Source organism: Nerophis lumbriciformis, linkage group LG19, assembly GCF_033978685.3.
Source record: "Nerophis lumbriciformis linkage group LG19, RoL_Nlum_v2.1, whole genome shotgun sequence".
NCBI lineage: Eukaryota > Metazoa > Chordata > Actinopteri > Syngnathiformes > Syngnathidae > Nerophis > Nerophis lumbriciformis.
The window spans coordinates 36,624,100-36,650,076 of NC_084566.2; the positions used below are offsets into that span (position 1 = coordinate 36,624,100).

A 25,977-nucleotide genomic window follows, 5' to 3' on the forward strand; every position below is an offset into this window, starting at 1 on the left:
TTCCAGGCAAGAAGACAAAAGCTGTCTTTGAAACCTACCAAGAAGAATACTCGTAAAACTCCACTGTGTAAGGGGGAGAGCCACATGAAGGGTTTTCTGTTTTCTCTCATGTATGGTAATCAACAGAAAGATATTGTTCTAACCCAAGGATTTCAAAGCGGACAGATGGCAGGATCTGCCCAATTTCCAGACGAACTCTTTTTGAACTATTTTACGAACTCTTTTTGAACTGACCTTTCCTGTGAATTGTTTACAACCTTTTCTGTGAACTTTTTGCGACCTTTGTCCTTTGGAAACAAAGGGTCCAAAATAAAAGGAGGAGGCATGCAATCTTTTGGCAGAGCGTGCTGAGATACTGCACAAGGGTACAGTGTAAGGGCAACTCTCCTCAATATATTGAGTCCAAATTGAATTCTGTCTCTGTTTAATTACTTGCCTCTTGTCTTGTTTAATAGATGTCATCAGTGTTTGAACCTGACAGAAATAAACTGCTGTTCTGAATGTGTCCACTAGATGTCACAATAGCAATTATTTGTATCTTTATAGATGATGCTACATATGTAAAAAAAAAAAAAAAATAAATAAACTACATGATGTTAGTGCACCAGTTGAGGAAAATGATCAAACTACAAAAATAACATCCTGTAATTTGATTTTGATATTATTTTTGTATGTTTATAGATTGAAAATTAACACCAATGAGTTGACTGATGAACATTATCACATCATTTATTCAGAAAGTATAAATAATGACAAATAAAGGTAGAATACTATAAACCGCAACACTTAAGTGTAAAAAAACCAAAACATTATGATTCGTTCTATTTTGAAACAAAGAAAATAATCTGAAGTTGTCTTTATTTTTAAGTTATCGTGCCGTGATTTTACCAGTCCGGCCCACTTGGGAGTAGATTTTTCTCCATGTGCCCCCCCCATCTAAAATGAGTTTGACACCCCTGCTCTATGTCATCCGAGCTCTTTGCTGTTTTAAAAGATCTAATAGAACAATGTGAGTCAAAGATCCTCTATATCAGTGTTTTTCAACCTTTTCTGAGCCAAGGCACCTTTTTTTCATTGAAAAAATCTCGAGGCACACCACCGGCAGAAAACATTAAAAAACTAAATTCAGTTGACAGTAAAAAGTCGTTGTCGCAATTGTTGGATATGACTTTAAAGCATAACCAAGCATGCATCACTATAGCTCTTGTCTCAAAGTAGGTGTACTGTCACCACCTGTCACATCACACCCTGACTTATTTGGACTTTTTTGGTGTTTTCCTGTGTAGAGTTAGTTTAGTTCTTGTCTTGCGCTCCTATTTTGGTAGCTTTTTCTCTTTTTTTTGGTATTTTCCTGTAGCAGTTTCATGTCTTCCTTTGAGCGATATTTCCCGCATCTACTTTGTTTTAGCATTTAAGAATATTTCAGTTGTTTTCATCCTTCTTTGTGGGGACATTGTCGATTGTCATGTCATGTTCGGATGTACTTTGTGGACGCCGTCTTCGCTCCACAGTAAGTCTTTGCTGTCGTCCAGCATTCTGTTTTTGTTTACTTTACAGCAAGTTCAGTTTTAGCTTCGTTTTTGCATAGCCTTCCCTAAGCTTCAATGCCTTTTCTTAGGGGCACTCACCTTTTGTTTATTTTTGGTTTACGCGTTAGATACCTTTTTACCTGCACCCTGCCTCCCACTGTTCCCGACATCTACAAAGCAATTAGCTACCTGCTGCCACCTACTGATATGGAAGAGTATTACACGGTTACAGTACCAACACTCAACAACAACACATCATTTGCCTCTACAGTAGACATGTATTTTGTCAAAGTTACAGAGGGGTTTTTTTTGCGAAAAAGCTAGTCAAAGATCATCTATATGACAGCACTCTCGTGTTTTTAAGAATCTGCGGCAAAGATGTGAGTCTCTGACATGTTTGTTTTTTTTGTAACTGAACCCGCCAGCTGAATAGCTCACGTAATAAAATAGAGTGGACTTAAAATGGAACCTTGAGGAACACCACTAGTATAACTAAATAAGTTGAACAAAGGACTACACTGCAAAAAGTCAGTGTGCAAAAACAAGAAAAAAAAATACAAAAATGAGGGGTATTTTATTTGAACTAAGCAAAATTATCTGCCAATAGAACAAGAAAATTTGGCTTGTCAAGACTTTGTCGATTGTCATGTCATGTTTGGATGTACTTTGTGGACGCCGTCTTTGCTCCACAGTAAGTCTTTGCTGTCGTCCAGCATTCTGTTTTTGTTTACTTTACAGCCAGTTCAGTTTTAGCTTCGTTTTTGCATAGCCTTCCCTAAGCTTCAATGCCTTTTCTTAGGGGCACTCACCTTTTGTTTATTTTTGGTTTACGCGTTAGACACCTTTTTACCTGCACCCTGCCTCCCACTGTTCCCGACATCTACAAAGTAATTAACTACCTGCTGCCACCTACTGATATGGAAGAGTATTACACGGTTACAGTACCAACACTCAACAACAACACATCATTTGCCTCTACAGTAGACATGTATTTTGTCAAAGTTACAGAGGGGTTTTTTTGGCGAAAAAGCTAGTCAAAGATCATCTATACGACAGCACTCTCGTGTTTTTAAGAATCTGCGGCAAAGATGTGAGTCTCTGACATGTTTGTTTTTTTTGTAACTGAACCCGCCAGCTGAATAGCCCACGTAATAAAATAGAGTGGACTTAAAATGGAACCTTGAGGAACACCACTAGTATAACTAAATAAGTTGAACAAAGGACTACACTGCAAAAAGTCAGTGTGCAAAAACAAGAAAAAAAAATACAAAAATGAGGTGTATTTTATTTGAACTAAGCAAAATTATCTGCCAATAGAACAAGAAAATTTGGCTTGTCAAGACTTTGTCGATTGTCATGTCATGTTTGGATGTACTTTGGGGACACCGTCTTTGCTCCACAGTAAGTCTTTGCTGTCGTCCAGCATTCTGTTTTTGTTTACTTTACAGCAAGTTCAGTTTTAGCTTCGTTTTTGCATAGCCTTCCCTAAGCTTCAATGCCTTTTCTTAGGGGCACTCACCTTTTGTTTATTTTTGGTTTACGCGTTAGATACCTTTTTACCTGCACCCTGCCTCCCACTGTTCCCGACATCTACAAAGCAATTAGCTACCTGCTGCCACCTACTGATATGGAAGAGTATTACACGGTTACAGTACCAACACTCAACAACAACACATCATTTGCCTCTACAGTAGACATGTATTTTGTCAAAGTTACAGAGGGGTTTTTTTTGCGAAAAAGCTAGTCAAAGATCATCTATATGACAGCACTCTCGTGTTTTTAAGAATCTGCGGCAAAGATGTGAGTCTCTGACATGTTTGTTTTTTTTGTAACTGAACCCGCCAGCTGAATAGCCCACGTAATAAAATAGAGTGGACTTAAAATGGAACCTTGAGGAACACCACTAGTATAACTAAATAAGTTGAACAAAGGACTACACTGCAAAAAGTCAGTGTGCAAAAACAAGAAAAAAAAATACAAAAATGAGGGGTATTTTATTTGAACTAAGCAAAATCATCTGCCAATAGAACAAGAAAATTTGGCTTGTCAAGACTTTGTCGATTGTCATGTCATGTTCGGATGTACTTTGTGGACGCCGTCTTTGCTCCACAGAAAGTCTTTGCTGTCGTCCAGCATTCTGTTTTTGTTGACTTTACAGCCAGTTCAGTTTTAGCTTCGTTTTTGCATAGCCTTCCCTAAGCTTCAATGCCTTTTCTTAGGGGCACTCACCTTTTGTTTATTTTTGGTTTACGCTTTAGACACCTTTTTACCTGCACCCTGCCTCCCACTGTTCCCGACATCTACAAAGCAATTAACTACCTGCTGCCACCTACTGATATGGAAGAGTATTACACGGTTACAGTACCAACACTCAACAACAACACATCATTTGCGGATTATAATTACTGGTTTGCAAAAAAATATTTTTAACCCAATTCGGTGAAATTGCATAATGTCCCACGGCACGCCAGACAATATCTCACGCCGCGGCACGGTGGTTGAAAAACACTGCTCTCTATGACAGGAGCTCTCTGTTTTTAAGACTGGACTGCTATTTCCATTGGGATGAGATTCCCCCACAGTTGGGGCGGTATAGATTGGTTGGTAGAGTGGCCGTGTTAGCAACTTGAGGGTTCCAGGTTCGATTCCCGCTTCCGCCATCCTAGTCACTGCCGTTGTGTCCTTGGGCAAGACACTTTACCCACCTGCTCCCAGTGCCACCCACACTGGTTTAAATGTGACTTAGATATTGGGTGTCACTATGTAAAAAGCTATGTAAGTCACTAGAGAAAAGCGCTATATAAATATAATTCACTTCACAGTTGTTTTCTGTGCTGTGGTATTTTTTGATTTCTGTGTGGACTCCTTGATGGTGACAATTGATCAACATAAGCATGCTGACATTTCTGGCTGCCTTCCGTCATCATTTCGAGAGGGCAGAGCGATGAATAAGAAAAAAAATGCGACAAAGCAAAACAAGATGAGCTTTTTTTTTTTTTTTTTTTTTTTTTTTTTTTTTTTTTTTTTTTTTTTTGCTGTTAGCACACGAGCTGAGGCAAGCAGGCCGCCCGTGCTTTACCTGCCTGGAGCGTCATGGCAGGCGGCCAACACAAACAAGCGCCTGGCGAAGGTGAACGCTTCATTGAGCGTCTGAAGCAAAGACAGATGTTTTTTGTTTGAAAGCAGACAAATATTTCAACAATGGACACATTGTCTTGTGTCTGCGGTAAATACACTACATGTCAACATGCAAGTCCACACAGATAACGTCCAGCTTTCCACAAGCGACAACTGCGCTGCAAAAAGTCAGTGTTCAAAAACAAGACAAAAAAAATACTAAAATGAGGGGTATTTTATTTGAACTAAGCAAAATTATCTGCCAATAGAACAAGAAAATGTGGCTTGTCAAGACTTTCCAAAACAAGTAAAATTAGCTAACCTCAATGAACCCAAAAATACCTTAAAATAAGTATATTCTCACTAATAACAAGTGCACTTTTCTTGGTAGGAAAAAAAGACACCTTTTTGCTCAATAAGTAGAAAAATATATATAGTGCACTGCAAAAAGTGAAATCTATGTACCGTATTTTCCGCACCATAAGGCGCCCTGGGTTATAAGCCGCGCCTTCAATGAACGGCATATTTCAAAACTTTGTCCACCTATAAGCCGCCCCGTGTTATAAGCCGCATCTAACTGCGCTAAAGGAATGTCAAAAAAACAGTCAGATAGGTCAGTCAAACTTTAATAATATATTAAAAACCAGCGTGATGTGGGCGCGCATGGAGTCGTATATCAACATGGACGGAGCTGCGTGAAAAAAGCCACCCGGCCTCTTCGCGTAAACTTACCTTAACCACTCGCTCATCTTTTCTTCATCCATCCATCCCTTCGAGTTAGCTTTTATGATGACGCCGGCTGGAAAGGTCTCTTTTGGCAAGGTCTTCCTTTTGAATATCACCATGGGTGGAAGTTTCTGGCCATTAGCATGGCAAGCTAGAACCACAGTGAAGGATGACTTCTCATTCCCTGTGGTGCGAATATTCACCGTACGTGCTCCCGTTGTATCCACAGTGCGGTTCACAGGAATATCAAAAGTCAGTGGAACCTCGTCCATGTTGATAATGTTCTCTGGCCAGATCTTTTTTTCAGCTATCTTGTTTTTACAATATGCACGGAAAGTAGCCAGCTTTTCTTGAAAGTCTTTAGGCAGTTGCTGTGAAATAGTAGTCCGTGTGCGGATGGAGAGATTGCGTCTTTTCATGAACCGGAAACCTGTCGCTTAGTAGGAGCCATTTTGTGGTCTTTACAGATGTAAACACACAAAGGAAATGAAACGTAATATCCGCGCGCTTCTTCTTCTTCTACGGGGGCGGGTGGTTGCTTACAGTAGAAGAAGAAGCGCTTCCTCTTCTATGGGGGCGGGTGCTTACCTTGGCGGTTGCTTGCGTAGAAGAAGAAGCACTTCCTCTTCTACGGGGTAAAAAGATGGCGGCTGTTTACCGTAGTTGTGAGACCGAAACTTTATGAAAATGAATCTTAATATTAATCCATATATAAAGTGCACCGAGTTATAAGCCGCACTGTCAGCTTTTGAGTAATTTTGTGGTTTTTAGGTGCGGCTAATAGTGCGGAAAATACGGTAAGATGAAATATCTCAAATAAGGGTGATATTTGCTTATTTTCTGTCTGATAAGATAATTCTTCTCACTAAGCAGATTTTATGTTAGAGTGTTTTACTTGTTTTAAGGGTTTTTCTCCTAAATGATCTCAGTAAGATATTACAGCTTGTTGCTGAGATTTGATGACCTATATTGAGTAAAACATGCTTGAAACTAGAATATCAACTGTTGCAAAGCTGTGTCATCAACACTCACAAGTATAAAACTACTTTTTTAAAGTAATCATTTCTTATTTCAAGCATGAACAAAAAAAATAATAATCATGATGCCGAGCGCATATCATTATGTCAAGATAATGGCACTAGCATTTACTTCATTTAAGAATATTTTTCAACATATTGAGCAAAAAGGTCTTTTTTTTTTTTCTACCAAGAAAAGTGCACTTGTTATTAGTGAGAATATACTTATTTTAAGGTATTTTTGGGTTCATTGAGGTTAGCTAATTTGACTTGTTTTGGAAAGTCTTGACAAGCCAAATTTTCTTGTTCTATTGGCAGATAATTTTGTTTAGTTCAAATAAAATACCCCTCATTTTTGTATTTTTTTTTCTTGTTTTTGAACACTGACTTTTTGCAGTGTAGTCCTTTGTTCAACTTATTTAGTTATACTAGTGGTGTTCCTCAAGGTTCCATTTTAGGTCCACTCTATTTCATTACGTGGGCTATTCAGCTGGCGGGTTCAGTACCAAAAAAAACAAATATGTCAGAGACTCACATTTTTGCCGCAGATTCTTAAAAACACGAGAGTGCTGTCATATAGATGATCTTTGACTAGCTTTTTCGCTAAAAAAAAAAACCTCTGTAACTTTGACAAAATACATGTCTATTGTAGAGGACACTGGTTGTCCGGAATATACAAAATAAGAATATTCTGGAAAAGTGGCTCCCTAAACGCTCCATGCAGAAATAGGACAGTAACATATTTTGTCATGCAAGTAAATATATAAACACTTTTTTGGATGAATACTTTTCACTGCAGAAACTGCAATCTAAGTAAGATGAAATATCTCAAATAAGGGTGATATTTGTTTATTTTCTGTCTGATAAGATCATTCTTCTCACTAAGCAGATTTTATGTTAGAGTGTTTTACTTGTTTTAAGGGTTTAGGTCCTAAATGATCTCAGTAAGATATTACAGCTTGTTGCTGAGATTTGATGACCTATATTGAGTAAAACATGCTTGAAACTAGAATATCAACTGTTGCAAAGCTGTGTCATCAACACTCACAAGTATAAAACTACTTTTTTAAAGTCATCATTTCTTATTTCAAGCATGAAAAAAACAAAAAAAAATCATGACTTTGACCATACTTGCCAACACTCCCGAATTTTCCGGGAGACTCCCGAAATTCAGCGCCTCTCCCGAAAACCTCCCGGGACAAATATTCTCCCGAAAATCTCCCGATTTTCAGCCGGAGCTGGAGGCCACGCCCCCTCCAGCTCCATGCGGACCTGAGTGAGGACAGCCTTTTCTTTATGACGGGCGGACAACAGGGTGACAAGAACTAAATCATCCAGACTAGAGATAAATTGTATTATTATGTTTATCTTACCTAAAAATAAATATATTTATTAATTTAAAAAAATATATTTTGCTAAAAACATCAAAATTAATTGTATTTTTAATTTGTATTTTTTCTGACTCCTTATTAGGTCCAGCCATAGAATTATACATTAAAATAAACATATTTGAAATAATTAATTTCAAATTATCATAATAATTCATTTAAAGTGACCATATTTAATTATTAAAATAATTGCTTGTTTATCAACAACTTTAGCATTTTATTCATTACATTTTGAAGCTCTCAGAAGCCAAGTTATGTTATATTCCTTAATATTTATTTATGCAAGTTTGAAGTATCAATTATCTAAACACAGTTTTGTTTGCATATTTTCAGGATGTATATATATATATATATATATATATATATATATATATATATGTATATATATATATATATATATATATATATATATGTATATATATATATATATGTATGAAATACTTGACTTGGTAAATTCTAGCTGTCAATATACTCCTCCCCTCTTAACCACGCTCCCGCCCTCAACCACGCCCCTGTTCCACCCCTGACCACGCCCCCACCCCCCCACCTCCCGAAATCGGAGGTCTCAAGGTTGGCAAGTATGACTTTGACACAATTGTAATTAAAACAGATGACAGCCAAATGGACTTTGCTGTTTTATTTTCAATTAAACAAGAGAAAATACGTACTCATATAGTAGTGCACTTGTTATTAGTGAGAATATACTTATTTTAAGGTATTTTTGGGTTCATTGAGGTTAGCTAATTTGACTTGTTTTGGAAAGTCTTGACAAGCCAAATTTTCTTGCTCTATTGGCAGATAATTTTGCTTAGTTCAAATAAAATACCCCTAATTTTTGTAAAAAAAAATTCTTGTTTTTGAACACTGACTTTTTGCAGTGTGCCATTATCTTGACATAATGATATGTGCTCGGCATTACATTTCTTGAAACCAGCAAACTTATACTAAAAACTAATTTATTGTTCTTAATGGAAAGGCAACAAGGCAACCGCTTGTTACTCTCGGGGTCTCCTAGCCGCTCAGGCAAATCATATTGTCTAAAAATGCATTTTTCAATGGATAACATGACATCATCGCACCAAGTGCGTGCTCTTACAGTCAATTAGTGTGCATATATACAGCCCGGCCCCCGGTCAAAAATGTTTTAATTGTAATTTTGAAGAATTTACCTAAATGTGCATGAACTACTTCTGTTCAAAATTGTTTGAAATGTCAAATGTTTAAATATTAACTGTCAGTTTACTCTACTGTGCCAACTGTACTACTATATGAGTACCTATTTTCTATTGTTTCATTGAAAATAAAACAGCAAAGCCCATTTATGTTTTAATTATGAGACACAATTGTGTCAAAATCATGATTTTTTTTTTTCATGCTTGAATTAAGAAATTATTACTTTAAAAAAGTAGTTTTATACTTGTGAGTGTTGATGACACAGCTTTGCAACAGTTGATATTCTAGTTTCAAGCATGTTTTACTCAATATAGGTGTCATGTCTGTGTTTGTTTTTGTACTTTTTGTGCACTTTTGTTTGTTTTGTCACCATAGCAACCATTAGTATTCACCTGTCACGTCACACACCTGTTTCACGTTTTGAGTCACGCACCTGTTTTCACTAATCATGTCTGTAGTATTTAAGTTCATTGTTTTCAGTTTGTCTTGCTGGCGACATCCCGCATTTATGCTCTTCATACCTCTGTCACGACTAGAACTATGGCGTGGTTTGTTCTCCCGAGGTGCAAAAGATTTGGACCAGATGTGGCGTGAAGGGGAGCACATGATTTATTTTAACACTATATATAAAAAAAAAAGAACAAACGAAAAGCGCGCACAATGGCGGAGGTACAAAACTAGGCTAGTGAAAACAAAACTTGCACATAGGCAGAAACTGTGAACAAAGAAACAAAACTTGCAAACTATGGCATGAATAAAGAAAACTTACTTGGACATGGCATGAAGTGCGCAGAGGTTAACAGAGTGTGAGAGGGGTATGAGTGGCCTAGTGGTTAGAGTGTCCGCCCTGAGATCGGTAGGTTGTGAGTTCAAACAAATAGTCATACCAAAGACTATAAAAAAATGGGACCCATTACCTCCCTGCTTGGCACTCAGCATCAAGGGTTGGAATTGGGGGTTAAATCACCAAAAATGATTCCCGGGCGCGGCACTGCTGCTGCCCACTGCTCCCCTCACCTCCCAGGGGGTGAACAAGGGGATGGGTCAAATGCAGAGGACAAATTTTGCCACACCTAGTGTGTGTGTGACAATCATTGGTACTTTAACTTTAACTTTAACTTTAACTTTTAAGAGCATAAATGCAGGATGTCGCCAGCAAGACAAACTGAAAACAATGAACTTAAATACTACAGACATGATTAGTGAAAACAGGTGCGTGACTCAAAACGTGAAACAGGTGCGTGACTCAAAACGTGAAACAGGTGCGTGACGTGACAGGTGAATACTAATGGCTGCTATGGTGACAAAACAAACAAAAGTGCACAAAAAAGTCCAAAAACAAAACCAAACATGACTAAAACGAAATATGATAACACAGACATGACAATAGGTCATCAAATCTCAGCAACAAGCTGTAATATCTTACTGAGATCATTTAGGACCAAAACACTTAAAACAAGTAAAACACTCTAACATAAAATCTGCTTAGTGAGAAGAAGTATCTTATCAGACAGAAAATAAGCAAATATCACCCTTATTTGAGATATTTCATCTTACTTAGATGTCAGTTTTTGCAGTGTGATAACTTATTTATATCTAGTATATTTAAATGTCAATTGAAGTGTCCTCTGTGCACACCTTTTTGTCAGCTTCTTTAGCCGTCTTTGTAGGCTTTCAAAACACCGTCGTAGCATGGCGGTGGTTTGGCTTCATGGTTTGCTTCATGGTGGTTGGCTTCATGGTTTTTCATGGTTTTGGCTTCATTAATAAACAAAACTTACTTGGCATGGACAAAAGGAGCAGCGTGAACGATGGACATGAAAAAAGTGTCAGAAATGTGCAGAGCATAAATGTGGGGATGTCACCAGAAAGACAAACTGAAAACAATGAACTTAAATACTACAGACATGATTAACGAAAACAGGTACGTGACTCAAAACGTGAAACAGGTGCGTGACGTGACAGGTGAAAACTAATGGGTTGCTATGGTGACAAACAAAACTATGAACCTCCGAGTGTGATAACTTATTTATATCTAGTATATCTAAATGTCAATTGAAGTGTCCTCTGTGCACACCTTTTTGTCAGCTTCTTTGTAGGCTTTCAAAACACCGTCGTAGCATGCTGGCGTTTCAGGGTGGCTGACAACGACTGACGTGTTGAGGCGTGATGTTTTTACTTCTCCCCTCACGGAATGTTTGCAGAACATTCGATGCAAAGAGCACATGGAATGTCTTCCTCTGAACTCAGGCTGGGCGATATGGCCTTTTTTTAATATCTCGATATTTTTAGGCCATGTCACGATACACTATATATATCTCCATATTTTGCCTTGAATGAACACTTGATGCATATAATCACAGCAGTATGATGATTCTATGTGTCTACATTAAAACTTTCTTCTTTATACTGCATTAATATATGCTACTTTTAAACTTTCATGCAGAGAGGGAAATCACAACTAAAAGTGTATTTATTAAAGAGTTATTAAGCAGTGGCACAAACATTCATGTCATTTCCAAAACAGAAAGTGCAAGATTGTCGGAGACATTTTAAAACAAGCTATGAGTGCACTTTTGTGCATGATGTCACTAAGATGACATATCAAAACAACACTAAATTAAAGTGCACTTTTTGTACAGAACGCCACTACAATAGTTTAAAACAAATAAAGTTCACTTTTGTGCATGATGTCACACAAGATATTTCAATAAGTGTCAAATAAAAATAATAGGAAATCAAATAGTGTATGTCCTTCGCTATGTGGTAGGTTCCTGCGGACGTTATCTCCTTCTGTTCTTGACTATTTGTTTCATACGGTGTTGATGTGGAAATAGTTGCCTCTGCATTTTGTGGGTGTGGCACAGAACGGAGATGTTGACATGCGGAGTTACAAGCACTCTTTTCAAATGATGCTACATATTAGCAGTAATGCTACTTTTTGTTGCAACACTTTTGCCCCACACTTGACATATTACGGTTGTCTGTTCGACATATTCCCGCTTGAAGCCAAACCACCGCCAGACTGCTGTTTTTCTTGGGAATTAATTCTTCCTTCATTTGTTACCAGATTCGCACCTTCTTGTTCTCGTATTACCACTCGCACCACAACTAACGTTAACCATGCCGCTACCTCTCTGCTCCGCGAGGGCGTATACGTATGTGACGTATGTAAGAAGGTGCGCTTGTTTTATGTCTCTGTGAGAAGGAGTGACAAGAAAGAGTGTGTGTAGTATAATGCCCGCAGCTAAAAGCAACTGCGTGAGAATGTATACTCCAATATCACCATATAGTCATTTTCTATATCGCACAGAGACAAACCCGCGATATATCGAGTACCGTATTTTTCGGACTATAAGTCGCAGTTTTTTTCATAGTTTGGCCGGGGCTGCGACTTATACTCAGGAGCGACTTATGTGTGAAATTATTAACACATTAGCGTAAAATATCAATCGGCCGATTAATGCTTTAAAATGTAATATCGGAAATTATCGGTATCGGTTTCAAAAGGTAAGATTTATAACTTTTTAAAACGCCGTTGTGTACACGGACGTAGGGAGAAGTACAGAGCGCCAATAAACCTTAAAGGCACTGCCTTCGCGTGCCGGCCCAGTCACATAATATCTACGGCTTTTCACACACACAAGTGAATGCAAGGCATACTTGGTCAACAGCCATACAGGTCACACGGAGGGTGGCCGTATAAACAACTTTAACACTGTTACAAGTATGCGCCACACTGTGAACCCACACCAAACAAGAATGACAAACACATTTCGGGAGAACATCCGCACCGTAACACAACATAAACACAACAGAACAAATACCCAGAACCCCTTGCAGCACTAACTCTTCCGGAACACTACAATATACACCCCCCGCTAACCCCAACCCCGCCCACCTCAACCTCCTCATGCTCTCTCAGGGAGAGCATGTCCCAAATTCCAAGCTGCTGTTTTGAGACATGTTTAAAAAAATAATGCACTTTGTGACTTCAATAATAAATATGGTAGTGCCATGTTGGCATTTTTTTCCATAACTTGAGTTGATTTATTTTGGAAAACCTTGTTACATTGTTTAATGCATCACAACAAAATTAGGCATAATAATGTGTTAATTCCACGACTGTATATATCGGTATCGGTTGATATCGGAATCGGTAATTAAGACAATATCGGAATATCGGATATCGGCAAAAAAAGCCATTATCGGACATTTCAAATTTTTTATATAATTTTTTTTAAATGGTCTGCAACAAAAACCTCAAATTTATCAATAAAGTCAACTAGGCCTATGTCATAGTAACTGTTTTTGTTTTTGGAAAACCGAGAAATTTCCGGACATCAAAAAAATTGTCTGAGTAAGCGCGATGTTCTGATAGTGGAGGGAAAATGTGGGTCCCTCAACAGGTTAAAATTAGGGCTGCAACTAACGATTAATTTGATAATCGATTAATCTGTCGATTATTACTTCGATTAATCGATTATTAATCGGATAAAAGAGACAAACTACATTTCTATCCTTTCCAGTATTTTATTGGAAAAAAAACAGCATACTGGCACCATACTTATTTTGATTATTGCTTCTCAGCTGTTTGTACATGTTGCAGTTTATAAATAAAGGTTTATTAAAAAAAAAAAAAATTACAAAATTAAAAAAACAAAAAAAGCCTCTGCGCATGCACATAGCATAGATCCAATGAATTGATGACTAAATTAATCGGGAACTATTTTTATAATCGATTTTAATCGATTTAATCGATTAGTTGTTGCAGCTTTATTTAAAATAAAAAATAAAAGAGCGCTACAAAAGAGCGTCGCCATCATCCAGACCTGACTGTATATATATATTTATATATTGTTTTGTGTTTCCGAGTGATGCATCAACATCATAGTGGCGGGAAAAACCACAGAGGCAGCTCCAAGCAGACGGAGATTAACGATGGGCCACCTTAATGGACCGACTGCAGCTACCCTGAAGCTTTGAGGGGTCGCCGTGACGACAAGAGCGTATAAAAACCAGTTTGATGGAGAAAAAAAAAATCCAACATTTATTGCAGTGCCCTTGAGCAAAAAACACAGGTTGAACAATGATTGGGTTTTATACATGCAGTTCCAGTCCAGTACTTTTTGTAGTGTAAATTGTCACAATAGAATGAAGAAAGCCAGTCAGACTTTCCACCTCTACTGTAAAATATGTGGATTATAGGCCAGCATTAATTATTTCCTGCACCAGTTTTTTATGGAAATATGGATTATGTATTAACGCTCGTCATTCCAGTCCAGCTGGGCGACACGTGCTTTCCCACTGGGCTCAGAGGCAACTGTGCGTGAAAGGGAAGGAAGAGTTAAATTCTCCGGGTCGCCAGATCCACGGTCTCCCAGCCTAATTAGACCGGTGTGACTTGGCAAGGGGTTTTGTTCGTTAAAGAGATGGTGTGACGGCACGCTGTATAGAGGGGGTGCCGAACGTACGGCCCAAAAGCCGGATCAGGCCCGCGAACAGGTTTTATCCGGCCCGCGGGATGTGTTCGCTAAGTATGAAAATGAGCCGAAATGTTTGAATGAAAGGAACTGCTGTTCTAAATGTGTCCACTAGATGTCGCAATAGCAATTATTTGTATCTTTGTAGATGATGCTACACATGCACATGTGCACCAGTCGAGGAAAATGAGCAAACTACATAAATAACATCCTGTAATATGATTTTGATATTATTATTTTTTATCTTGATGGATTGAAAATTAACACCAATGAGATGACTGGTGAACATTATCACATCATTTATTCAGAAAGTATAAATATCGACAAATAAAGATAGAATACTATTAACCGCAACATGTACACTGCAAAAACTGAAATCTAAATAAGGTGAAATATCTCAAATAAGGGTGATATTTGCTTATTTTCTGTCTGATAAGATAATTCTTCTCACTAAGCAGATTTTATGTTAGAGTGTTTTACTTGTTTTAAGGGTTTTGGTCCTAAATGATCTCAGTAAGATATTACAGCTTGTTGCTGAGATGTTATGACCTATATTGAGTAAAACATGCTTAAATGTTTTAATTGTTCGCTATCAATAGGTACAAACAAAAGGGCGCACAAAGCGAGGGCACAACTTAGCGTATGATACAAAAACTAACACATAGGCAGAAACTATGGACATGAAACAAAACTTACTTGTTTTAAATGTTTTGGTCCTAAATGATCTCAGTAAGATATTACAGCTTGTTGCTGAGATTTGATGACCTATATTGAGTAAAACATGCTTGAAACTAGAATATCAACTGTTGCAAAGCTGTGTCATCAACACTCACAAGTATAAAACTACTTTTTTAAAGTAATCATTTCTTATTTCAAGCATGAAAAAAAAATCATGATGCCGAGTGCATATCATTATGTCAGATAATGGCACTAGCATTTACTTCATTTAAGAATATTTTTCAACATATTGAGCAAAAAGGTCTAATTTTTTTTCTACCAAGAAAATTGCACTTGTTATGAGTGAGAATATACTTATTTTAAGGTATTTTTGAGTTCATTGAGGTGAGCTAATTTGACTTGTTTTGGAAAGTCTTGACAAGCCAAATTTTCTTGTTCTATTGGCAGATAATTTTGCTTATTTCAAATAAAATACCCCTAATTTTTGTATTTTTTTCTTGTTTTGGAAAGTCTTGACAAGCCGAATTTTCTTGTTCTATTGGCAGATAATTTTGCTTATTTCAAATAAAATACCCGTAAATTTTTGTATTTTTTTTCTTGTTTTGGAAAGTCTTGACAAGCCGAATTTTCTTGTTCTATTGGCAGATAATTTTGCTTAGTTCAAATAAAATACCCCTCATTTTTATATATGTTTTTCTTGTGTTTGAACACTGACTTATTGCAGTGTATAAAAATGAGCCGAAATTTTTGAATGAAAGAAACAGCTGTTCTAAATGTGTCCACTAGATGTCGCAATAGCAATTACCGTATTTTTCGGACTATAAGTCGCAGTTTTTTTCAAACTATGAAAAAAACTGCGACTTACAGTCCGAAAAATACGGTAATTGCTATTGCGTCATCTAGTGGACACATTTAGAACAGCAGTTTTTTTCATAGTTTGAAAAAAACTGCGACTTATAGTCCGAAAAATACGGTAATTGCTATTGCGACATCTAGTGGACACATTTAGAACAGCTGTTTCTTTCATTCCAAAATTTCGGCTCAATAGCCAACATTGGTGTTGGCTATTATCAAATACATTTCCCCAAAATATGCGACTTATATATGTTTTTTTCCTTCTTTATTATGCATTTTCGGCCGGTGCGACTTATACTCCAGTGCGACTTATACTCCGAAAACACGGTATTTGTATCTTTGTGGATGATGCTACATATGTAACAAAACAAAAAAAAACACATAATATTAGTAGATTAGTCGAGGAAAATGAGCAAACTACAGAAATAACATCCTGTAATTTGATTTTGATATATTTTTTTTAATCTTGATAAATTGAAAATGAACACCAATGAGTTGACATTATCACATAATTTATTCAGAACGTATAAATAACGACAAATAAAGATAGAATACTATTAGATAGTTAGATAGATAGTACTTTATTGATTCCTTCAGGAGAGTTCCCTCAGGAAAATTAAAATTAACCGCAACATGTAAGTGTAAAAAAAAGCCAACAACATTATGATTTGTACATTTTCAAAATGTGCTTGTTCTATTTTTAAACAAAAAAAACAGTCTGAAGTTGTCTTTGTTTTTAAGTTAAAACGTAAAAAGTACAAATCTGTGTGAATTGAATAAAATGAAGTTCTAATTAAATAAACTATACAATAAAATAATTTTGAAAATACAAAATAAATGCTAAATCTAATTTTAAAAATGGACAAAATAATATTGAAAAAAAAAAAAGGAAATAAATAAATATTTTTACCCCCAAAGTGATGCACCTGGGGATAGGTTGATTGGCAACACTGAATGGTCCCTAGTGTGTGAATGTTGTCTGTCTATCTGTGTTGGCCCTCTGATGAGGTGGCGACTTGTCCAGGTTCTACCCCCGTCTCCAGTCTACGCAACCCTGAGAGGGACAAGCCCTATAAAATGGATGGATAATTAAGAATTAAATTAAATGAATCATTTTAGATCAATTTAATGAAAGAAAAGTAAACATTCTTAAATGTGATGAATTCTAAAAACAATTATCCATCCATCCATCCATCTTCTTCCGTTATCCGAGGTCGGGTCGCGGGGGCAGCAGCCTAAGCAGGGAAGCCCAGACTTCCCTCTCCCCAGCCACTTCGTCCAGCTCTTCCTTTGGGACCCCGAGGCGTTCCCAGGCCAGCCGGGAGACATAGTCTTCCCAACGTGTCCTGGGTCTTCCCCGCGGCCTCCTACCGGTCGGACGTGCCCTAAACACCTCCCTAGGGAGGCGTTCGGGTGGCATCCTGACCAGATGCCCGAACCACCTCATCTGGCTCCTCTCGATGTGGAGGAGCAGCGGCTTTACTTTGAGCTCCCCCCGGATGACAGAGCTTCTCACCCTATCTCTAAGGGAGAGCCCCGCCACCCGGCGGAGGAAACTCATTTCGGCCGCTTGTACCCGTGATCTTGTCCTTTCGGTCATAACCCAAAGCTCATGACCATAGGTGAGGATGGGAACGTAGATCGACCGGTAAATTGAGAGCTTTGCCTTCCGGCTCAGCTCCTTCTTCACCACAACGGTTCGATACAGCGTCCGCATTACTGAAGATGCCGCACCGATCCGCCTGTCGATCTCACTATGCACTCTTCCCTCACTCGTGAACAAGACTCCGAGGTACTTGAACTCCTCCACTTGGGGCAAGATCTCCTCCCCAACCCGAAGATGGCACTCCACCCTTTTCCGGGCGAGAACCATGGACTCGGACTTGGAGGTGCTGATTCTCATCCCAGTCGCTTCACACTCTACTGTATGTAAATGCTAGAATGGACAAAAATAAACATAAACGTTCCCTGTTGCTGTGTTTTTACTCTCTACTCTGCGTGCTGCCCTCAGTCTCTTCTTGGATAAAAAAAACAACAAAAAAACCAACTTCCTAACATTTGCTATGTTTTTTGTTTTTTTTGTTGCTAGTGGAAGTCACCACCTCAGCAGCAATATAATCACAACAAAGCAAAACCAACCTTCGTAAAAGTTTTTTTTGTATTTTCATTTAAAAATCAGCGACAAGCCGATGGAAGCAAACCCACAGAGCGAGGAGCGAGAGCGCAGCATATGAAGGCCGTGTTGTGCAGGCTGTGATTTTCTTGTCTGCTTCATACATCGGCCAGACAAGCTCCATTTAGCAGGACATTTACTGGGGCGCCTCAATTCAAGTGGGGGGTGCTGCAGGTCACAGCGCAGGCATTGTTACCTGCATAACCACTCATTGTTCCCTCTGGTCATCACTGAGAACCCTCTCAATGTATATATATATATATATAGAGAGAGAGCGCAATTTTGAGTTTTGGGGTTTGGTTTTTTGATTAGATTGCAATTTTCGCCAGTAAATGTAGTTAAATTCTAATTAGAAAATTTAAGCTGCAAGCAGCGATGGACGGGACCGACTTTGAGGGCTCATAAAATCCAAACGGGAGCAGTAATTAAAACTCTTTCATCAACTTTTAATCAGAAGGGTTCAATCTCTCTCCTGTGCTAATTTGAAGCCGTCACGACAAACGCGCTCAGAGGAGATAATGTTTGAAAAAAGGTGACTGTTTTTACCCAACTTTTGTTTTGAAGGGGGAATTGCAAACTTCCTGTTGATTTTTGCTGGGGGTTGTCAATATATGAAATCTAGGTCTAAGTGACACCTACATAGAGGTTTTTGTTTCATGTCTCTAAGACATTCCTACTGGGAGTTAGAGGCAGTTTTGTCTGTGTTTTCTTCCTAAGGGGCGCTAGAGCGCAATTTTGAGTTTTGGGGTTTGGTTTTTTGATTAGATCGCAATTTTCGCCAGTCCTGATGTGTGTGTTCAATCTGGTGAGTTTTGAAGCATGTTAAGAGGGTCAAATTACAGCTCATAGAGGCGGCGGTATAATAATAAAGAATAAATAATAATTAAAGCTGCAAGCAGCGATGGACGGGACCGACTTTGAGGGCTCATAAAATCCAAACGGGAGCAGTAATTAAAACTATTTCATCAACTTTTAATCAGAAGGGTTCAATCTCTCTCCTGTGCTAATTTGAAGCCGTCACGACAAACGCGCTCAGAGGAGATAATGTTTGAAAAAAGGTGACTGTTTTTACCCAACTTTTGTTTTGAAGGGGGAATTGCAAACTTCCTGTTGATTTTTGCTGGGGGTTGTCAATATATGAAATCTAGGTCTAAGTGACACCTACATAGAGGTTTTTGTTTCATGTGTCTAAGACATTCCTACTGGGAGTTAGAGGCAGGTTTGTCTGTGTTTTCTTCCTAGGGGGCGCTAAAGCGCAATTTTGAGTTTTGAGTTATATATATATATATATATATATATATATATATATATATATATACACTATATTGGCAATTTTGGCCACCTGCCTTTACTCACATATGAACTAGAAGTGCCATCCCATTGAATTGTCCAAAATGTTTTGGTATCCTGGAGCATTCAAAGTTCCTTTCACTGGAACTAAGGGTCGAAGCCCAACTCCTGAAAAAACAACAACCCCACACCATAATTCCTCCTCCACCAAATTTCACACTCGGCACAATGCAGTCCGAAATGTAGCGTTCTCCTGGCAACCTCCAAACCCAGACTGGTCCATCAGATTGCCGATGGAAATACAAACCCCGTTTCCATATGAGTTGGGAAATTGTGTTAGATGTAAATATAAACGGAATACAATGATTTGCAAATCATTTTCAACCCATATTCAGTTGAATATGCTACAAAGACAACATATTTGATGTTCAAACTCATAAAAAAAAATTTTTGTGTACCCCGCCTTCCGCCCGATTGTAGCTGAGATAGGCTCCAGCGCCCCCCGCGACCCCAAAAGGGAATAAGCGGTAGAAAATGGATGGATGGATGGCATTTACTTTAGAATTTGATGCCAGCAACACGTGACAAAGAAGTTGGGAAAGGTGGCAATAAATACTGATAAAGTTGAGGATGTCAAGACTTGGTCTTGGGTTTATGCTTTTCCGGGATGCAACGGAAAGTTGGCTCGGGCGAGACGGGAATGTAAGTACATCCAAGACCAAGTCTTGACAGTATGTCGTCAGGACGACAAACTGAAAACAATGAACTTAAATACTATAGACATGATTAACGAAAACAGGTGCGTGACTCAAAACGTGAAACAGGTGCGTGACGTGACAGGTGAAAACTAATGGGTTGCTATGGTGACAAAACAAAACAAAAGTGCACAAAAAGTCCAAAAACAAAACATGATCACACAGACATGACAGAGGAATGCTCATCAAACACTTATTTGGAACATCCCACAGGTGTGCAGGCTAATTGGGAACAGGTGGGTGCCATGATTGGGTATAAAAACAGCTTCCCAAAAAATGCTCAAGTCTTTCACAAGAAAGGACGGGGCGAGGTACACCCCTTTGTCCACAACTGCGTGAGCAAATAGTCAAACAGTTTAAGAACAACGTTTCTCAAAGTGCAATTGCAAGAAATTTAGGGATTTCAACATCTACGGTCCATAATATCATCAAAAGGTTCAGAGAATCTGGAGAAATCACTCCACGTAAGCGGCATGGCCGGAAACCAACATTGAATGACCGTGACCTTCGATCCCTCAGACGGCACTGTATCAAAAATCGATCTCTAAAGGATATCACCACATGGGCTCAGGAACACTTCCGAAAACCACTGTCACTAAATACAGTTGGTCGCTACATCTGTAAGTGCAAGTTAAAGCTCTACTATGCAAAGCGAAAGCCATTTATCAACAACACCCAGAAACGCCGCCGGCTTCTCTGGGCCCGAGATCATCTAAGATGGACTGATAAAAAGCTGAAAAGTGTTCTGTGGTCTGACGAGTCCACATTTCAAATTGTTTTGGGAAATATTCGACATCGTGTCATCCGGACCAAAGGGGAAGCGAACCATCCAGACTGTTATCGACGCAAAGTTGAAAAGCCAGCATCTGTGATGGTATGGGGGTGCATTAGTGCCCAAGGCATGGGTAACTTACACATCTGTGAAGGCACCATTAATGCTGAAAGGTACATACAAGTTTTGGAACAACATATGCTGCCATCTGAGCGCTATATTTTTCATGGACGCCCCTGCTTATTTCAGCAAGACAATGCCAAGCCACATTCCGCACGTGTTACAACAGCGTGGCTTCGTAAAAAAAAGAGTGCGGGTATGTTCCTGGCCCCGCCTGCAGTCCAGACCTGTCTCCCATCGAAAATGTGTGGCGCATTACGAAGCGTAAAATACGACAGCGGACTGTTGAACGACTGAAGCTCTACATAAAACAAGAATGGGAAAGAATTTCACTTTCAAAGCTTCAACAATTAGTTTCCTCAGTTCCCAATCGTTTATTGAGTGCGATTGTAGCTGAGATAGGCTCCAGCGCCCCCCGCGACCCCAAAGGGAATAAGCGGTAGAAAATGGATGGATGTTAAAAGGAAAGGCCATGTAACACAGTGGTGAACATGCCCTTTCCCAACTACTTTGGCACGTGTTGCAGCCATGAAGTTCTAAGTTAATTATTATTTGCAAAAAAAATATATAGTTTATGAGTTTGAACATCAAATATCTTGTCTTTGTAGTGCATTCTATTGAATATGGGTTGAAAAGGATTTGCAAATCATTGTATTCCGTTTATATTTACATCTAACACAATTTCCCAACTCATATGGAAACGGGGTTTGTATTTCTCTACCGCTTGTCTCTCGGGATGTTGCGGTGGAGCTGGAGCCTATTCCAGCTGCACTCGGGCGGAAGACAGGGCTGGACGAGTCTCCACCTCAAACCGTCACATGGAAAATATGCTTAAAGCCAGCAAAGTCAAACATCAGTTTGCGAGGCGTTTACATTAGCAAAAGTTATATTGTTAGAGACGGGGCATGCATAGCTAATAATATTGCTATCGAACATAAAATACTACAAACCCCGTTTCCATATGAGTTGGGAAATTATGTTAGATGTAAATATAAACGGAATACAATGATTTGCAAAGCCTCGCTCGCTGCTCAAGAAACTGGCCCAAAACCAGCCGCAAAGAAAGGCCATGGTCTTGTTGCTATTGTTCACAAGCTTTTTACCACCGTTGAACACACATCTAGAATATAATAGAATAGAATAGAATAGAAAGTATAAAGTAGAAATTCTGCACCACAATTCGCTCAAAACAAACAATAAACACTTGGGTATTTTTTACATGTGAATAATATACAAACCCCGTTTCCATATGAGTTGGGAAATTGTGTTAGATGTAAATATAAACGGAATACAATGATTTGCAAATCCTTTTCAACCCATATTCAGTTGAATGCACTACAAAGTTGATGTTCAAACTCATAAACTTTTTTTTTGTTGTTGCAAATAATAATTAACTTAGAATTTCATGGCTGCAACACGTGCCAAAGTAGTTGGGAAAAGGGCATGTTCACCACTGTGTTACATGGCCTTTCCTTTTAACAACACTCAATAAACGATTGGGAACTGAGGAAACTAATTGTTGAAGCTCTGAAAGTGGAATTCTTTCCCATTCTTGTTTTATGTAGAGCTTCAGTCGTTCCGCTGTCGTATTTTACGCTTCATAATGCGCCACACATTTTCGATGGGAGACAGGTCTGGACTGCAGGCGGGGCCAGGAAAGTACCCGCACTCTTTTTTTACAAAGCCACGCTGTTGTAACACGTGCTGAATGTGGCTTGGCATTGTCTTGCTGAAATAAGCAGGGGCGTCCATGAAAAAGACGGCACTTAGATGGCAGCATATGTTGTTCCAAAACCTGTATGTACCTTTCAGCATTAATGGCGTCTTCACAGATGTGTAAGTTACCCATGCCTTGGGCACTAATGCACCCCCATACCATCACAGATGCTGGCTTTTCAACTTTGCGCCTATAACAATCCGGATGGTTCTTTTCCTCTTTGGTCCGGAGGACACGACGTCCACAGTTTCCAAAAACAATTTGAAATGTGGACTCGTCAGACCACAGATTATTTTTCCACTTTGTATCAGTCCATCTTAGATGAGCTCAGGCCCAGCGAAGCCGACGGCGTTTCTGGGTGTTGTTGATAAACGGTTTTTGCCTTGCATAGGAGAGTTTTAACTTGCACTTACTGATGTAGCGACCGACTGTAGTTACTGACAGTGGGTTTCTGAAGTGTTCCTGAGCCCATGTGGTGATATCCTTTACACACTGATGTCGCTTGTTGATGCAGTACAGCCTGAGGGATCGAAGGTCACGGGCTTAGCTGCTTACGTGCGGTGATTTCTCCAGATTCTCTGAACCCTTTGATGATATTACGGACCGTAGATGGTGAAATCCCTAAATTCCTTGCAATAGCTGGTTGAGAAAGGTTGTTCTTAAACTGTTCAACAATTTGCTCATGCATTTGTTGACAAAGTAGTGATCCTCGCCCCATCCTTGTTTGTGAATGACTGAGCATTTCATGGAATCTACTTTTATACCCAATCATGGCACCCACCTGTTCCCAATTAGCCTGCACACCTGTGGGATGTTCCAAATAAGTGTTTGATGAGCATTCCTCAACTTTATCAGTATTTATTGCCACCTTTCCCAACGTCTTTGTCACGTGTTGCTGGCATCAAATTCTAAAGTTAATGATTATTTGCAACAAAAAAAAAAATGTTTATCAGTTTGAACATCAAATATGTTGTCTTTGTAGCATATTCAATTGAATATGGGTTGAAAAGGATTTGCAAATCATTGTATTCCGTTTATATTTACATCTAACACAATTTCCCAACTCATATGGAAACGGGGTTTGTACAATAAAAGTGAAATGTATCCATATGAGGTTCTTTTCTGCGTGCCTCATAGTGACTTTGGACCCCGTTAGAGACTCTCCTTGACGTGACCTCTGAAGTGACGTAGAGGGCGTGAGAACATCCGCAAACAAAGAGCGGGACTTTGACAGCGTGACAGAATTACAGAGTAACTCAAGACTCATGACTGCCAAAGTCCCAACTTGGCTGGAGGTTGCTAACCTGCTTTAACCGCCTCCCTCCTTTCTTCCTTGACCTTTTTCCCTGTTAGCTTGTGGGAATGTTAACGGCCCTTAAGTTATGCAGCTTGAAATTTCAACAAAAGCCTCTGGAGGGAAAAAATAAAAATAAAAAAATACGATAAAATTCAAAGCCGACGTGGATAATGTCACGAGAGACCACATACAATTTGTTTTAAATATATATTTTTATTGCATTCATATTTATTAGGGACCGAGTCCCTTTGGGACAGAGGATCCTATTGTATTTCTAGCGTTTTATTATTAGGGACCACAATGTCCCTTTGGGACCCCCTTAACATGCTTCAAAACTCACCATATTTGACACACACATCAGGACTAGCGGAAATTGCGATCTTATCAAAAAACCAAACCCCAAAACTCAAAATTGTGCTCTAGCGCCCCCTAGGAAAAAACACAGACAAAACTGTTTGTAACTTCCGGTAGGAATATCATAGAGACATGAAACAAAAACCTCTATGTAGGTCTGACTTAGACCTAGATTACATACACTGACATCTTTCAGCAAAAATCAACAGGAAGTTGGCAATTCCCCCTTCAAAACAAAAGTTTACTAAAAACAGTCACTTTTGCCTCTTTGAGCTGTATTTTGACCCCCTTAACATGCTTCAAAACTCACCATATTTGACACACACATCAGGACTAGCGGAAATTGCGATCTTATCAAAAAACCAAACCCCAAAACTCAAAATTGTGCTGTAGCGCCCCCTAGGTAAAAACACAAACAAAACTGTTTGTAACTTCCGGTAGGAATATCATAGAGACATGAAACAAAAACCTCTATGTAGGTCTGACTTTGACCTAGATTACATACACTGACATCTTTCAGCAAAAATCAACAGGAAGTTGGCAATTCCCCCTTCAAAACAAAAGTTTACTAAAAACAGTCACTTTTGCCTCTTTGAGCTGTATTTTGACCCCCTTAACATGCTTCTCACCAAACTGGACACACACATCAGGACTGGCAAACATTGCGATCTAAAAAAAACAACAACCCCAAAACTCAAAATTGCGCTCTAGCGCCCCCTAGGAAGAAAACACAGACACAACTGCCCCTAGGAAGAAAACTCAGACAAAACTGCCTGTAACTTCCAGTAGGAATAATAGAGACATGAAACAAAAACCTCTATGTAGGTCTGACTTAGACCTAGATTACATACACTGACATCTTTCAGCAAAAATCAACAGGAAGTTGGCAATTCCCCCTTCAAAACAAAAGTTTACTAAAAACAGTCACTTTCGCCTCTTTGAGCTGTATTTTGACCCCCTTAACATGCTTCAAAACTCACCATATTTGACACACACATCAGGACTAGCGGAAATTGCGATCTTATCAAAAAACCAAACCCCAAAACTCAAAATTGTGCTCTAGCGCCCCCTAGGAAAAAACACAGACAAAACTGTTTGTAACTTCCGGTAGGAATATCATAGAGACATGAAACAAAAACCTCTATGTAGGTCTGACTTAGACCTAGATTACATACACTGACATCTTTCAGCAAAAATCAACAGGAAGTTGGCAATTCCCCCTTCAAAACAAAAGTTTACTAAAAACAGTCACTTTTGCCTCTTTGAGCTGTATTTTGACCCCCTTAACATGCTTCAAAACTCACCATATTTGACACACACATCAGGACTAGCGAAAATTGCGATCTTATCAAAAAACCAAACACCAAAACTCAAAATTGTGCTCTAGCGCCCCCTAGGAAAAAACACAGACAAAACTGTTTGTAACTTCCGGTAGGAATGTCATAGAGACATGAAACGAAAACCTCTATGTAGGTCTGACTTAGACGTAGATTACATACACTGACATCTATCAGCAAAAATCAACAGGAAGTTG

General features: G+C 38.8%; 1 protein-coding gene across 10 annotated transcripts in view; it reads left to right on the forward strand.

The window, feature by feature from the left end:
- The window catches only part of LOC133618463 (receptor-type tyrosine-protein phosphatase F), a 470,668-nt gene that overhangs the window by 154,915 nt on the left and 289,776 nt on the right, over positions 1–25,977 (forward strand). The window lies entirely within an intron of this gene.